General features: G+C 32.8%; 1 long non-coding RNA gene and 1 pseudogene across 2 annotated transcripts; one reads left to right on the forward strand and one right to left on the reverse strand.

Moving 5' to 3' along the window:
• LOC100780334 (protein HAPLESS 2-like) lies at positions 2,637-10,428 on the forward strand (annotated as a pseudogene).
• LOC100780870 (uncharacterized) lies at positions 10,752-13,350 on the reverse strand. Of its 2 annotated transcripts, XR_001384829.3 has the most exons (4): positions 12,894-13,337; positions 12,055-12,265; positions 11,319-11,483; positions 10,752-11,229 (listed from the first exon to the last, which is right to left on the reverse strand). It is a non-coding gene; the product is annotated as an uncharacterized lncRNA (long non-coding RNA). The 2 variants fall into 2 exon arrangements; XR_005888705.1 differs by having other exon boundaries at positions 11,319-13,350.
• Positions 13,351-15,227: the final 1,877 nt, after the last annotated feature.

Genomic DNA, 15,227 nt, shown 5'->3' on the forward strand with positions numbered 1-15,227 from the left:
AAGCCATGAATAATTGCTTGAAGGTAGGAGAAGAATGGAGGGAGAAGAAGAGAGGGAGCACAAAATTTTTTTCCTAAAAAGAGGTCTGAACTTTGAAGTGTAATTCTCAAATGATCAAAGTTGAAAAAATGCACACACAAGGCCCTTATATATAGCCTAATGTCACACAAAATTGGAACAAAATTTGAATTTCTATTCAAATGTCACTTGAATTCGAAATTGAATTTTTGGAGCCAAATTTTGGAGCCAAAATTTCACTAATTATGATTAGCGAATTTTAGCTATGGTTCAACCCACTAATCCAAGATCAAATCCAAGATTCTCCACTAAGTATGTTTAGGTGGCATGAAGCATGTACAGCATGAAGGACATGCACAAAGTGTGACTATATGATGTGGCAAGCAAAAGCTCACCTCCCCCTCTAAAATTTAATTGGATTGGGCTTCTCCCAATTCAATTAAATTTATTTTCCAACACACACATCAAATATTCACTTATTGCATGTGAAATTACAAAATTACCCCTAATACAAAAACTAGTCTAAGTGTCCTAAAATGTAAGGACTGAAAAATCCTACATTTCTAAGGTACTCTACCTACATTATGGAGCCCTAAATACAAGATCCAAAAATAATGAAACCTTAATCTAATATGTACAAAGATAAGTGGGCTCACACTTAGCTCATGAGCCTGAAATCTACCCTAAGGCTCATGAGAACCCTAGGACCTTCTTTTGCATCTTTGGCTCAATCTTCTTGGAGTCTTCTATCCAATATTCTTGGGGGGTAGGATTGCAACAAAAAGAGAAATCAAACCTGTAGAGTGAATTGTCTGGTGATTGACAATGCTACAAGTGAAACAACCAAATTAATGCCAAAAATAAAGAAGACAAGGTGTAGACAAAAATAATGAAGAGAGGAAACAAAGATGAATATATAAGTCTTAAATTTTATTATATAACTATATATAATTATGTGCTTTTTCTTAAAAAAAATCGATAATAGTACATCCTATTTTTGAAAGTCTTAAAATTACAAATGCCATTTGTGAGTTTCAAATGTCATTAATAACTATTAATTTATAATAAAATTATATATATATATATATATATATATTAAAAGTAAATTTAAATAAAAATGTCATATTATTTATGTTATAAAAAATTATTGAACTAAAATAAATTATGTTACTCACATTATTATCGTTTAAAATAATAGTAGTTAACAATAATTGAAGAAGAAATTGCTATCAAATTGTTAAAAAAAAAAAAAAAAACTGTTGTATTGTGACAATGGCTGAGAGAACAAAATTAAGTAAACCTCTAGTCACTCAAAGGCCAAAACTATAAGCACATTATGAGAGCCTAAGAAACAATGAGAATAATAACAAAGATGGGAGAAAAAAAAATAAAAAAGATTGTAAGAAGAATAATAATAGAGAGAAATTAATAATGTTTGTTCGCATGTATCAAAATTTAAGTTGTCAATCTCTTATATAATGTGGACAAGTTTGTCTCATTTGCAAATGTTAATAAAAAAATAGTCATTATTTACTAAATAATTGTAATGAAATTAATATAAAAGAGAAAGTCATACATTATTTTTTTTACAAGTGATAAATTCATTTGATTACAAATATAATTATTTAATAGTTATAACATTTAAAAGAAAAACAAAAAATTTAAAAAGAAATAGACTTTTTTTAATAACTATTTGATTCAATGGTGATTTTTAGAATTACTTAGAGGATGAAGTAGTTTAAAGAAATGTGTCACAAAAAAGGTAATTATTTATTAATAATTACAGATAAGATGCTGTCTATAAAACATTTACTTGGAAGCAAATCAAAAAATAGTAGTAAAGGTAATAAAATCACAACAATGAACTATTGATAAAATTTATTATCAAAGAGCTCGGTTTCGGTGAAAATTTAGACCAATTAAATAAAAATATGTACCTTTTATTCATAGAATATAGGTTTATATTTTAAAATACTGATGTATAAGAGTCTCTAATATTGTTTCGTCCGAGGTCATAAAATGTTAGAATCATCCTGCAAGAACCGCTTATGCATTCTTCCAGAGAAACACGAAGCTTAAAATGACAGATCAATGAATAAAAGTTATATATATAAGAACATAAATATAATCAATAAAAAATAAAGTGACAACCCTTCAAATCCATTATATTTCTCAACGTGTTGTTTTTGTGAATCTGACATAAATATATATGAATACGTTACGGCGGCATAAATTTTTAATTAATTTTAATATTCGTTATAAAAAATGTTATTTAATATTTATGAATGTAAATTCGTTAAAGTATATATGAACATTAAAATGATTAATTAGTTTACAAAGAAACAGGTGACGCATCTCATAACCCAAGCACTCTCTTGTTAGTGTATGCTGTATAATGTGAAGTCTCTCTCATTCGGCTTGCATGTGATATTGTGATGTAAATGGAAATCCTCTTCCCTCCTAAATTAGCGGGGGTTTTGGTGTTTGATACTTGCACGAATCTTATTCTATGTGCATCTGGATCCATGCTCTTTTTTTTTCCGTCGACAAATGAGGGAGAGTGTGCATGTCTGTGAGACCAATTAGATACACACACAGCATTTCTATGTTTGGTAACTTATTCCTCACTTTCCAACCAAACACAGCATAAAGGAAAGTAAAAAACCGCCAAACCGCCTTTGAATATATTTTGGCGGTTACTGTCACGCACGGGCACACCCATGTATTATGTATGGCCAATTAGAGAACCAATGCATAACAATAACAATGGCATTGCGTTCCGCTATCACCCTAATAATCATCTTCATACTTTCTTCCTTCTATGTCGTCGGAATTCAAATCATCTCCAAATCGAAGCTGGAGAAGTGCGAGAAGAACTCCAACTCCGACGACAATCTCAACTGTACTACCAAAATCGTACTCAACATGGCTGTTCCCAGTGGCTCGGTAAATAAATCACATTCACATTACGCTCCTCATTGTGTTCCTGTGTGTTGAGGTTGTTGTTTTGTGATTTTGCAGAGTGGCGGAGAGGCATCGATTGTTGCGGAATTGGTGGAAGTGGAGGAAAATTCAAGCAGGAAGATGCAGACATTGCGTATTCCTCCTGTCATAACGGTCAACAAAACTTCTGCATATGCCTTGTATCAGTTAACATACATACGAGTATGATACTTCTCTTCTGTTACTTTTATTCACTCTCTGTAATCTACTCATTTTGGTTGCATTAACAATAACTTATTATTGTTGTCATTATCGTTTGTGGAGTAATCTATCATCATCTTATTATGGTTTTGGAGAATTATTTTTTCAAAGCAAATTGCCATAAGAGGATTGCGTACATGTACATGTGGATGTAATAATCTATCGTTTGCAGGATGTTCCTTATAAACCTGAAGAGTATTATGTTAAGACACGCAAATGCGAGCCAGATGCTGGTGCAAATGTCGTGAAGACATGTGAAAGGCAAGCCATGTTTATTGCTATTTTATTATGAACTAGATACTGACTAGAGTTTAGGCAATGCTAATTTCACAGCTTGGTTTCTGCTACTTGTGTTGCAGACTGCGAGATGAAGAGGGTCATATTATCGAGTACACTCAGGTGGCCTTCCAACTCCTAATTTTAAAATAAATTATTCAAAGGGAAGAATAAGAAAAAGACATTAGCGTTTGTTCCCACCTCCTTCAAATATTCTTTGGCATTTTTACCTTTCACTGCTGATTCAGGTTTAACATATCTCTCTTTCCGTCTTTAATGTAGCCAATATGTTGTCCATGTGGGCCCCAGCGGCGGATGCCTTCATCATGTGGAAACTTTTGTAAGTGCTTTGATGTTGCAACATTCTGTAAGTTTTTAGGAAACACAAAACTAATAATTATGGGTGAAATTGTTTAACTAGTTGACAAATTGACAAAAGGAAAGGCCAACACTGCACATTGTGTGCGTTTCCCTGGTGATTGGTAAGCTTCCACCCTCCCCGTCCTTTTTAAATCCAATTGTGGTTGATTTGAGCCACCCTGGTTTATATATGGTCTTAATTGGATTTTGTGCTGGACTTAGGTGAACATATGGAAACCATTTTTACATTGAACCGTTTACAAATATAGATCAAAATCCCATTCTATGTTATCTTGTCAAGATATTTTTGTTTGAAATGTTTCTGTTTTCACTGTGCTTGAACAATTTCAGATTAAATTTTTTTTCCTGTTAGTTCCAGATTTTTAAAAAGTGTCAGTTGCAGTAATTAAATAGGTTTAAGTTTGTTGCAATTTTAGGGATTAGATAGAAAGGGGAGAAAGGTGCAGTGGAGTATATTGATGTATTATACCCCTAGGTATATAGGTTATGAAATATAACTAGTAAAATTCAACTATTAACATCGATAATGTACGAATATTATAATTTAACTCAAAAATACTGCTTAATATTAAATACCCTGATATTCTAACAATTTTATGAACATTGTTATTTAAGATTAGTTATAGTGTAGTTTTTTCATCATGTCATGTTTTAATTGTAATCACCTCTGAAATTTTCCAAAGTAAAAAGTGACTTCTTTGTTTTAATCATCAGTCACAACTCAGATTTCCTTCTCCCTCTCTCTCATTCAATTCAGGTTTCATGTTTTTGGCATTGGGCGGCGAACATTGGGATTTAGTGTTCGAATACAGGTGAAGAGTGGAACTAAAGTTTCGGTATGTAATTATTGGTTTCCTTATGCAACAATATGAAATTTAAACCTGACAAGCATTTTTTCCATAGACTGTATTTTGTCTTATGATGCTGGATATGTTGGTTTACAATTTTCTGCATGTTCTCTTAGTTTTCTGATTTACAATTTCACATATCATATAACAGATGTAAATGCACTCAATGAGTCATGTCAGTAATATCTTTTTACCATTTTTGTGTATCTAACACATAAATCTGTCTGTCCATAATTTGGCCGGCAGGAAGTGGTTGTGGGTCCTGAAAATAGAACAGTGATCTCTGATGATAAATTTTTGAGGGTTAATCTTATTGGAGATTTTGTTGGGTACACAAATATACCATCTTTTGAGGATTTCTATCTGGTCGTACCAAGGCAGGTATGCTTGTTTGACTGGTTTCACCGTAATTGACCTCCATTGACTTTAGTTATAACAAAATTGATCGAGGTTCAATTAAGATAAAGAATTGGTATGCTAGATTGGTTTCTTGAATTTTTTGTTACTTAAAAGTTACAACTTTCCTTTAGATACTTTTTGGATATTGGTCTTTTGCGAACAAATTGTCGAACATGTTATTATGAATTGAAATATAATAAAATTTTACAATGAATAATAAATAGTGCTAGCTATCTTTACAAATATCAGAGAAATAAATTATTAAAAAAAATCGGAGAAAAATAGTGTAAAATGCATTGATTGAATAAATTATTATCATGTTTGTTAATTGTACAATTCTAAATTTTGAGAGGTCACTGCATTATGGATAGACTTGAAAACATGGCCATGACTGTTATTTTTGGAGTTATACAAAATTATACTTTCTCGTGCACAATTAATGTGGCACAAAAATACCATTCATTACATATTTCAATCAATGGTGTACAAGTATGATATAGTATTAAGGGACTGATATTTAATGTAAGGCTATATGAACCTCCTTATCATTCTAGGCTATGTGAAAAATGGTTTTTTCTCTTCTAGCTCTTGTTTGTATGTTGATTAGCTTAGAGGTACCAAGATGTATTCTTGCCAAAAATGTCAACAATGTAGCTATATGCATATATAGCTACTCAATGAGGTTACTCAATGAAGAATTCTTGCAACCTGGAATCATATTAGAAAAATATAATTATAAGGAGGCTGATATATTGCAATTGCAAGTCCGTAGAGCCGTGTGCTCTCTTTAGTCACTGCAGTCTCCTCCACTAGTTTAGGCATTTCTTTTAATGACTGACCTTATTTCCCATTTTTTATGCAAATCACACACATTAATCTTGGCATTACTTGTGTAGTTATGGAAGAAAACAGAGATGAACTACTTTTACATACTTTCGGCATGATTCACAACTGTTACAAGCTTAAACAAAATATTTACAATTTTTCTTGTGACAGGGCAGCCCTGCGCAACCACAGGATTTGGGGAGAAACATTTCTATGTGGATGTTGCTTGAGAGAGTGAGATTTACCTTAGATGGTATTGAATGTAACAAAATTGGTGTCAGCTATGAAGCTTTTAATCAACAACCAAACTTTTGCGCTTCTCCCTTTTGGACCTGCTTGCATAATCAATTGTGGAATTTTCGGGAGGTTGGTACTTCAACAATAATTTTTTCTTCTTTAATTCTTATTCTCATCTTGCTTTTTTGGTTTCATTTTTGTCATTTTCTATTCACTTCTATTTTTGCAAAATGGATTTGGAGAAAAAATTCATTGATAATCATTGAAAATTTGAAAGAAACTTTCTTGTCCTTAACAGGCTGACCTGAATCGAATAAGTAGGAATCAAGTGCCACTCTATGGTTTGGAAGGAAGGTTTGAAAGAATAAACCAACATCCAGTTACGTTGCAATAATGTTGTATTTATATTTAATATGGTGTCTTCTATTAGAAATTATTTATTTTATTTTATTTGTTTGCAGAGTGCAGGGAGTTATTCTTTCTCCATAGGAATTACAGAGGTTCTTAATACAAACCTTGTGCTAGAATTAAGTGCGAATGATGTAGAGTATGTTTATCAAAGGTATAATATTTACTTGGTATATACATATGATTTCAAAACAGTCACGAGTGACTTGAAACTTTGTTCCTTTGGTAATATTTCCATGTGAAAATTGATGTGTAAAATTGATTTGTTATCTTGAATGAGATTGTAAGATGACAAAATCATTTTGAGATGTTGGACTTTGTAGTCATTCACTGACAAAATTGTTTTACCATATGATGTTGAACTCTATTTTTCTTTTCTTTTTTGGTGGGGGTGGAAAGCCGTTACCTATCACTTTTTCATATGCCGAATACGAATTGCCAATAATGAAGTATACATAATGAAATTCCTGATCATAAATGGATGTATACATTTTGAAAATGAGATGGGCAGAGAAAATATTTGAAAAATGATTGTGAGAAGTTTCTGCAATGTAGCCAATTTTGTTTCTATTGATGCTAGGGTGTGATTTTTGGTTTTAGAAACCTATAATGTCCAGCAGCATTATTGTTTTCATAGTAAAAAAAGCTTTTCTAAATTTGTCCCACATGGTTCTTTTTCTCTAGGAGCCCAGGAAAGATAATAAGTGTTAGTGTCCCTACATTTGAAGCCCTAACTCAATTTGGTGTTGCTACAATCACAACTAAGAATACCGGTGAGGTGGAAGCGTCATATAGTTTGACGGTAGTCTCCTTCGCTATATTGTGTTTCATGACATCTGTCTTTATTATCCAATGCTCCTTATACTCGGACAATGGAATGTTTGATTTGATTTTTTTTTTTTTATTCAATGTCAGATATGCATTATATTAATTTCTATACTTGTGGCACGGTTCTTTAAGGCTTGAGAGTGTTAGTGGAATTCTGTTCTATTTTTTTCCCCTTATAATGTCTCATAGGAAACTGGGTTGTGATAAATTTTTTATAAAATTTTTTGACCTGTGCTCATTGTTGATATGAGGACATGATTGTTTAATTATCATGGTACCTGAAAGCCGCACACCACATATCACTTCCTCCTTGCGTACCATAACATTCAGGGGGGGAATTATTGTTTGGTTAAATTATCTCTGGTTAGTTGAATTGACTGCATGACATGAATAGGAATTTAACAGATGCACGCTACTCCTGATGCTTTAGTTTTATTATGGTTACAAAATTAGGTTCAAATATACTTGATGCTTGCATTGCAGTAATTTTCCTTAGGGTCCAACAAGCTGTAGTTTTAGCTTTGCTATATTGTGTTGTCTTGCAGTTTAATTGCTCCAGGGATATCACCCTGATGGAGGTATCATGCTAAAACATATGCCAGAAGTTTGTTTTTTGCCCCTTTTTGTTCTATACTTTCATAGGTCTTCTATTATGTTTTTTCTTGTTTGCTTGTAAACATGATTCAGGAGCAATTTTTAATAATGAAGCCAAATGAGGTTACAACCCAATCTTGCAAAATCTACCCAAGCACTGATCAGGCTTCAAAATATTTTTGTGCCGGTAAAGTTGAAGCTTTGGGGATTTATACGTTGTTATCTATTCCGAGGATAAGGAACACATTAACATTTACTGTGTCCTTTTTTTGGGTTTTTTGGATGTAGCCGTATTAAAGGATTCTGCTTATAATGAAGTTGATAGAGCTGAATGTCAATTTGCTACTACAGCAACTGTTCTTGACAATGACACGCAGGTATGTTCTTTCCTGGTACCTGAATTTAGTATGCTTTATTTTCTATGTCGTGAACACAATGGTATTATTTAATCCATGTATCTGACTCAGATTTGTATTCACATAAAACGTGAAACTCGCTCAAATCTGGATACTATGTTTCACCATTGCCCATTGGTCTTTTCATCAAACTTTAACAACTATAGTTATTTTGAACCGTTGGACAGGACGACAAAGAAGACTTTACAGCAGTTCTTTTATCTGCAGTATCACTACATAGATACGTTTAATATTTTGTTTCTAATTACTTAAAATGGTTAGTAATAAGCTCTAGGGGATCAATAGCAGATCAGTCTGAGTCTGAGACATGAATTTGATATTGTAGAATTGTTTCCCATAGATAGTTCATTAGTAGTCTTCTGATTCTTCACAAAATATGCTAATTATTGGTGATGTTATGACAACAAATTGTGAATAACTAAATCATCTATTACTGCAGGGTATGCCTTTTCAACCACCAGAGGCCAGTATAAACAGTTTCTTTGATTCTATCGAAAGCATATGGAATAAAATATGGACAAGCATAACAGAATTTATCACTGGAAAAACTTGTAGGTATTATCTTCAACTATACTTTTCATTTGCAAGTTATAAAATTTAAATTCCTACATTTAAAATATAGAAAATATGAGTTTCTTGAAATTTTGTATATTTTATTCATGGGGAACATTGAGTTGCTTTGATCGGTATATGAACATATATTTCTTTATCAGCACCACTCACATGTTTCAAAATCCTACTTATCAAACACGGATGAGTAGCACTGGCTGCTATGAACAAGTGGAATGCATTTTATTTTTCATGAAGGCAATTATTCGAATATTTTGTCATTAATAACTTAAAGGATTAAAACTAGGATTATTTTATGCATAAACTATTATTCAGTAACAGAATGAAACAAAAGTTAGTGCACTTATTCGAGATTGTTCTTTAGTTACATTTGGATAAAAAAAATTGTATTTTCTTCATGTTCTTTGAAATGTGGTAAACTGATACTGAGTTTGTGCCATATTTCTATTCTTAAGTGATTTAAATATTTTGTTATAAACTTAAGTATGAATCACGTACAATTGAAGCAGGGTATTGGAAGATCAATAACTGCATGTTGCTTTCTTAATCATAACCTTTTCTTAATATTGATTCATCTGTCTTAACTAATTATTTGATCAAATCTCTTCCTTGTTCCTCGGTTTGGGTGGAAGAACAGAGAAAAATGCTCTGGGTTTTTTGACTTCAAGTGCCACATACAATATGTTTGCTTGAGTTGGGTAATGATGTTTGGTCTGTTTTTGACAATTTTTCCGACAGGTATGACTTCTATTCAATGTCCATTAGTATATTATAATTTGAAAATTCAGCAGAACAACTTAAAATAAATACTCTCTTTGAATTGCAGTGCTTGTGGTATTATGGCTTTTGCACCAGAAAGGTCTATTTGATCCTTTGTATGACTGGTGGGAGGATATCTTAGGCGCTGATGAACAAATCATCATGGATAAACGTAAATTCAAAATTGACAAGGGGCATCACCATATTCATGATAACAAACATCATAAGCAAGAACATAGGCACTCTAACTATAGTGCTGAAAATAGGCGAAGGACCACTTATGAGCATATGCACAAGCATTCTGAAAGGAACTCCGATTATTTTGATGATTTACACCATGTTCATAAAGAAATGCACAAGTATGGGCATAAAAAACAGAATATGGATAATGTGCAGCATATTGTTGACCATCCTGTACATCACAAACACAGAAAGAAACGGGATAGCTCAAAGGGGGAGTTAAAGAGATGAAGCTAAAACATGATAAAGTGAGGCAAGAAAATTATGACAAACACATACAAGTTCTGCTAGACGAGCCAGAGGCTGAGTGGATTGAAGCCTGAACGTATAATTTAATGTACATACTTTTTAATTTCTGACACTAACGTTTTAGAGAAACTTGTTAAGTATTTCATAGAATCATAGTTACGGTTTTTATCCTTTTACCTTCTCCCGTTTCCACTACTAGTCTTCCTTCTTGCTTTCTCTTACTTTTTAATAGGGTGGGGCGGACAACAATTGAGGAAAAAAACTTATTGAAAGATAGATTTAGAATGTTATGTACATAAAACATATTTTATAGGAAGGAAATAGCTAATCTACAATTTGATCCATAAAAGTAAGGACTTGTGTTGCTTTGGTTTGTCAAATGGCAAACTTCCAAAAAATTATAACTTGGCGAGTTTGTCAACATTAAACAATTTTATCCTCAATTGATTACTTTATATAGACTAAAACCTTTAAAGATGCAACTTGCAAGCAGTAAAAATTGTGACTTTCAAAAGGGAAAATTGTATATTAACTCAGGATATAATCTGAAGCATTTACACCCACTTGTTACGAAAGTACAAGTTTCCTTCCCTTCCCCCTCATTGCATTTTTGCAAGGTAAGGCACGTCATATTTTGGTTTTGAACCATGTTTTTCATTAAAACCCTGTAGTATATTGAGAAGAAAATCTAATAAAAACAACTTTTAAGAGACCTAATCAAAACTGAGTGAGAGATCCTTATGGTTACTTTTCTGGCTTCCATAAGAATTTCATTCCCTTGTGTTTCTTGAAAATGTCAAACCTAAATTTCTACCATATATGAGTCTCTCTTGTGTAGTTTTGGTCTCTAATTTGTTATGGTATATTCTGGTTCCAGCTGTTTCCTTTGATCTTTTTCCATGATCTGGACGTGAAAGCCATTTGGAAACTGTAAACCCGGAGTTCGAAGGATGTTTCCTCCTTTGATGGGTCGCCACCTGAAATATTCATATGCTAATTACTTACAGAGAGATTTTGCATGTCAATTTAAGTTCGCACCCATGGCGTTGTCATTTCATAATCTTACCTGTACTTTGTTACCAAGCTATGAATAAACATAGCCATCTGAACCTTAGTGAAGTCCGTTCCAACACAATATCTCAAGTCAAAAGGAGGAATGAAAAGTTTGTTGCTATATAACCCTGTTTATGATCTTGTGGTTCAAATAAGCAAGTTGTTTTCTATTTTAATGCTGCAAGATAGAAATTTTCAATGGACAAAACAACCGCTTAATGGTTATGTATAAGCATAGAGAAATACACCAAAAAGAAAAAAAACGCATATAAAGCAAGCAATTATATATATTTATATATATAGACAACCAACAAAAGCTAAATGAATCAAGACTTGGCAGGTGTTGGTGACTCCTTTTGTCAGGCCTAAGTTGAGGCGTTTCATTCATAAAACACAATCTTGGCACAGGTTATATAAGTTTCGACCCCTGTTATTTCCAGAATTTTCTGTATCTCCGACACCCTTGTGGCATCATGGTATGAAGATCTCCTTGTCTTTCATAAACTAATAAAGAATTGAAAGAATACAATAACAACCCATCAAAGACAATTTTTTTAGGATCAATCAAAAAGGATTGGATCCTAAGAAAGTAATAATGTAGGAAAGTTACGCAATCAGATTACAGGCATCCAAATCCTTAGTTTGGCCTTTCGGGAGTTTAAATCCCCACAAAATTGCATCAAATTGAGCCATAGATCCTCAAAGACAATTAGTTATTAGTTAACAAAATTTTAACCCAAAGTTTTTACCTGAATAGCTTTGTGTTCTCTGTTAGAAGCAAGACAGTCTGAACAAAGGGCTCCATTCATACAATCCGAGCAATACGTGTTGCATTCACTTTTGTGGAAATCTGTGTGGACTTTGCATTGAACAAAAAAGGCTTGTTTGGAGAAATGGCCTAAGCCATGGTGGCCACTTGTTTTCTTCTTCATTCTTTCCAAATTCCAATTGTTGAATATGCTGTAAATTTCTAGAATCATCACAATAGAATTTTCTACAAGAAAATACTACGCTAGACAATACTCTCAGAAATAGATTAATCTAGAAAGTTCATGTATGAAAGTCTTAAAAACTGAGATCTTGAACTAGAAAATGAATTTAAGAAATAGATAATCTAGAAGTGAATGTGCTTGTAATTACTAGAAAGATGTAAACAGTAAATGCTAAAAATAAGTCGGTGAATGAAACACATAAATAGGTAATGTTGTACTAATTATAACTTGTGAGAAATCAATACAACCCCTTCTATTGTTCAAGAGCTACACGGCCACTTCTATTGCTTGTCTTCAAAATTTTCTAACTACACTTCCTTCTTAAATCCCACCCCACTAAATACCATTCAACAATTGACCAATTTTCTATTCCCCTAAAATACTAACTCCAATATCATCGTCTTCATTGAGGCCTCTCACCCCAAATACACCTCCTCCACCCCCTAATTCCATATAATAATACAATCAATAACAAATGACAATTTGCAAAATACCAGAAAAGTAAATAAGAAAAATGAAAAAAAAGTAGATAAATAAATACACCTGTGGTATATGTGTGAGGGGTTACATTGATTGTTGGTTCTAATAATACTAACCATGATTCTTGTTGATGTACTTCTGGATTTGATTTCTCTTATGGTGGGTGGTTATTGGTCCTTTATGATAACAGACAGAAACAAAAAAAAGAGAAAAGAAAAAGAAGTTTCTCTCAATATGCTTTGGATTTTGTTGCTGAGTATGTACGGTCTCTTGACTGTGCGAAAAGCTAATGTTAAAATCATGGTTGGTTGGTTGATTTGTGAGGTAGACGTGAGGTAGTGTCTTTCTGCTTCACATTGCAGATTCACATGTTGTGCAGAAGGAACACTAAAAGGAAAAGAAATAAGAAAATGTGAGTTCAGGGTTTAGGGTCCCAATGTTCAAATGAGGGGAAATGTAGTCTATCTATTGTAGTTACCCTCTATGAAAAGATAACCTATCTCATCAAGAACATTTTTGCAGAAAAATGAGCTAGAATTGATTATCGGCAATCACAGTCTCTTGATAATGCTTTTTTTTATTAATTGCATACCACATATGAATATCATAGTTTACCATTTTAATATTCCTGAGAAACTATAAACATTAAGTTTATCAAAGTCCACCTAAAAGAATAGAAATAACTAAATAATTAGTATTTTTGTACTTTTTTAACATTTGGTGCATGTTTTCTACAAAATATTCATTGATAATGTTGTTAAGGACACATTAATAGAAATTTTGGTAAATAATTTTTATAAATTTAATATTTTAAAATATAGGAGGTATTTATTTTTTCCATCATTAAATATTTTATTAGAAAGAATTTTTCTAAAAATTAAACAATTATTAAATGAAAGACATTTAAATTTATTATCTTTCTTGTATCTGCCATCTGAACTCCCTTTAAAAGAACAACAATAATTAAAACTGAGTTGGTCTTTTTTGGGATTTATGTTGAGTTGGAAGTGACGGAAAGGAGAAGAGGAGCAACCGATTATGGCTGTCATTGGTGATTGTAAGAGTCAACGACTAATACCTTTGATCTTTAGTAAGCAAGAAAATGATGAGTGGTGAGTGTGTGTGAGAGAGAAAAAAAAAGGATGTATTTTCATTTGCTCTGATACCATGATAAAATTCAAGGTAGAGAGATGGAAAGAAGAGAAAAGAGAGATTGAATATTACTTTGGATAATGCTCAAAATGAGCAAATCAATTTTTACATGAATACATTGAGTCTGATATAGTTAAACTTGTAACTAATTTGTAACTATCTAAATTATGTTATATTTTTAGTGTTGTTCCATGCGCGACTTATTGAAATTGGGTTTCTAAGTACTGTGTAGGGACTACCGCTCTCAAAAACAACATTTTTCATAATAATAAAGAGTAACACTCTTAAAAATTGACATAGTGTTCTACTAAAATTGTGCTATTATAACCAATTTCGTTTTATGCCCGAGTTACTGACTCCTCGTTTCTAAGAATTATGTGGGCACCACTCTTCTCAACAACAACTTTTTTCATAATAATAATATACCAAATTTTAATACTTAGTTGGCCTTCAGCAAACCGTGCGTGATTCCAGGTGTCATTTCATGCATGAGTTCCGGATCTTTGCTTTCCAAGTAACATATGGGACCACCATTCTTAATGAAAATATTATTTCATAATAATAACGCATGAAAAAGAAAATAATGCATGGAAATAAACTAAACTTGGTTATTCATAAATCAAATCAAATTTGGCTTCAAGAAATTGAGCTCTCCTAGAAGGCCAGACATCAGCACCTTCAGTCTCTACTCAACCAACTAGGCATGGCAATGAAGCCCAAACTCGTGGGGCTCGCCCCGGACCCACCCCGATTTTGACAGGGAAAACCCGAGTTCGGGGTTGGGTTCGAGTTTTCCCCGACAACCAAAGTTTGGTTCAAGATCGAGGATGTGATTATTAATACACTACCTGAACCCTCCCCGCTATTTAAAATTGTTTTTTTCATTCAATGAAAAATATTTTTTTATAAGCATGTCGGGGGCGGGGTGAGGCGAGGAAAACCCGATCCCATCGAGGGTGGGGATGAGGATAAATCTACACCCCCATCAGGTTTCGAGGGCAAGAGATAAATGGGGAGTCGGGGTCGGAGGCGGGTTAAGCAAAACCCGACCCCGACCCGCCCCATTGCCATGCCTACAACCAACCAACCTATCCCTACAACCTCCAAAAATTTTTAAAAATTAACATATTAAAGACTGAAACTTTTCAGTTTTCATAGTGAGGTCTAACACAACCAAAAATATATAAAGCTATAGGAACTAACAAAAAAGAATCAACCTTTTTATTTAAATTCCTTCAATGTAAGAGACACTACAATTATTTGAAGATAAGTGCCTCTTTTCTTCTTGTTTATTAGAA

This window comes from Glycine max, chromosome 15, assembly GCF_000004515.6.
Source record: "Glycine max cultivar Williams 82 chromosome 15, Glycine_max_v4.0, whole genome shotgun sequence".
Classification (NCBI taxonomy): domain Eukaryota; kingdom Viridiplantae; phylum Streptophyta; class Magnoliopsida; order Fabales; family Fabaceae; genus Glycine; species Glycine max.